At 49.1% G+C, this 2,500-nt stretch overlaps 1 protein-coding gene across 1 annotated transcript in view; it reads right to left on the bottom strand.

Moving 5' to 3' along the window:
• Positions 1–2,500, bottom strand: part of LOC311364252 (B-cell lymphoma/leukemia 11B-like) — a gene marked incomplete at its 3' end in the record, with an annotated part of 15,521 nt that overhangs the window by 629 nt on the left and 12,392 nt on the right. The gene's annotated exons all lie outside the window — the stretch shown is intronic.

The following is a 2,500-nucleotide window of genomic DNA, read 5'->3' as shown; positions in this document are numbered from 1 at the left end:
ACTTAAAATGTATAATCTTGTGAAACACCAAGTAAAACACAGAGTTAGTGAACACACACACACACACACACACACACACACACACACACACACACACTCCCTGAGACTGCCAGGTCGTTAACCTATTACATGACAGAGTGTCTCTTTTATTCATGAACTGCTTTGCTCACAACCGGATGTCCCTGCCATTAAATATCAAAGGATTTCGGCCTTTTGGAAATACAATGTAATATCTCCACATCCATAAACATGTTCATAATTCTCTATTATTGCCCAACGTGTCTGCCACATCCTTTCCCACTGACTCTGTCTCTCTCTCTCTCTGTCTGTCTCTCTCGCCCTCTCTCGACTTTTATCAATCTTTTGTAGTTTGTAGTTTGTAGTTTTTTTATTTGTGCTGTTAATGAAATGTTTTCTTGCGTGCAATACGAAAATAAATAATTAAAGCATGAGGTAACAAAAAGAGTATGTGTGTCTGTGTGTCTCTGTGTGTTTGTGCATGATGTGTGTGCGTGTGCGTGCATGTGTGTATGTGTGTGCGTGCATGTGTGTATGTGTGTGTGTGTGTGTGTGTGTGTGTGTGTGTGTGTGTGTGTGTGTGTGTGCGTGCGTGTGTGCATGTATGTGCGTTCTTGCGCGCGCATGTGTGTGTGTGTGTGTGTGTGTGTGTGTGTGGAAGGGAGTGTGTCTGTGATAAGGGACAGGGAATTGGAGTTCTTAGACAAAGATGGATGGTGTTTTTTCTCACCCTTAGCTCCACACTTAGATAACATTCTCTCAATCTCTCCTTTACAGCAAGTAGACAGTTATGTCCTTTGTTGGAACTATTGCTTTGTCCTGTTCATTCCTTCATCCATTTCAAGTCAAATGACACAATGTTTTGCCGTCACTTGTAGATTAGATTGTAGATTCCTCCTCTACAACTCCTACTTTCTTTTCTCCGATAGTGCACAGAGCAGGAGTGTGTCGGAATGTGAACTGTACCATAAAAATGAGCACCATCATAAAATGTACATTTTTCTCGACTGGCCCGTTTGTTAGAATAATGAATTATTCGACTTCTCCCACTGCACACCGGGTCCAATTCCCTTCCCGATGCCTTACCGCTTCCCACGCGGAGCTCTTTCATCGCGTTTCAACTCACACAGCTGCTTTGAATGTTCATCAACAGTGTGTGTGTGTGTGTGTGTGTGTGTGTGTGTGCGCGTGCGCGTGCGTGCGTCGGGGTATGATAATGACCGTGGGCATCAGGTGGTCCGTGCGGTCGCACCCCCCCCCCCCCCCCCCTCCTGTCGTAACCATCTGGAACCCTTCCCTTCCCGGTGACATCACACACTACCCGCCTGACCTTTGACCCCCCCCGAACCGGCTAATTAGCAGAATATCCGTCCTGTGCCCCCCCCCCGCTCCCCCCCCCCCCCCCAACCCCACAAGACCTTCCTCTCCTCATCACTGTGCCCAGCTCGGACCCCCACCTGTTCCTCTGTGTCAGTCCGCCCAGAGGTGGCGGTGGCGGGGGGGGGGGGGGGTTGGGGGGCGCAATGCATGATGGGAACCGCCAGGTCGTGGGAAACACTGCGTGTCGTTGTTTCTAAAGGCTGTGGTCACGTCGGCCCCGCCGGTCGGTTTCTGCGGTGTTCTCTGCCCAGTCGGCGGTGTTGCCAAATTGGGGCCCCGAAACACACGGCCTGCAGCACGCAACAGGTCAGGTGTTGCCAGATTGGGCGGGAAATCTGGTCCGATCTGGCAACACTGGCCATCGGTGCAGCCAGAGGGGTCCGCGTCGACGACAGTTTGGTGTTTGGTGATGAGGCCTGCTCCCTCTGCGTTCTGACAGTCACTCTGGCTTTCGTTGCAATCCACAGTGGATATGGAGAAAGCAGCGTTGTTCTAGTCCTCTCTCTCTCTCTCGCTCTCTCTCTCTCTCTCTCTCTCTCTCTCTCTCTCTGTCTTGCTCGCCCTAAAATAGATCATCAATCTGTGGGGCTCTGTCCTTATTCCTCTGCCACTAAGTGCTTTGATTTCCAGGCCACCCAGAAAGGGATGAGGAGGCCTTACTCAGACGCTCGCTCATCTCTCTCTCTCTCTCTCTCTCTCTCTCTCTTTATCTCTCTTCTCTCTTGTTTCCTCTCTTTCTCTTTATCTCTCTTTCTGTGTCTCTCTCTTGCTATCCATTCATTCAACCTCTCTTCCTCAATCTCAATCTCTCTCTCTCTCTCTCTCTCTCTCTCTCTTTCTCTCTCTCTCTCTCTCTCTCTCCATCTTTTCAATTGACTTTGCATTGCATTTATATCACTCTCTCACTCCTCCATTGCACCAGCCCTAGCCTAGCTCATGTGAACGTTATTAAAAAGTGTGTCCGTTTATGTTTTGTTATGCGGTCGGTTTTCCAAAAGCTTTTTGGATTCTGGCGTTGAATTGTTTTGAGGCGTAGTTCCAGTTAATGAGGGTGGGTCAGGGTGTTTGTTTAGATGCACTGTGACACCGGAAAACAACAGGT

The sequence above is a fragment of the Micromesistius poutassou genome (assembly GCF_964030765.1).
Source record: "Micromesistius poutassou genome assembly, chromosome: 19".
NCBI classification, from domain to species: Eukaryota; Metazoa; Chordata; class Actinopteri; order Gadiformes; family Gadidae; genus Micromesistius; species Micromesistius poutassou.
This window is presented reverse-complemented; position numbering and strand designations above follow the sequence as displayed.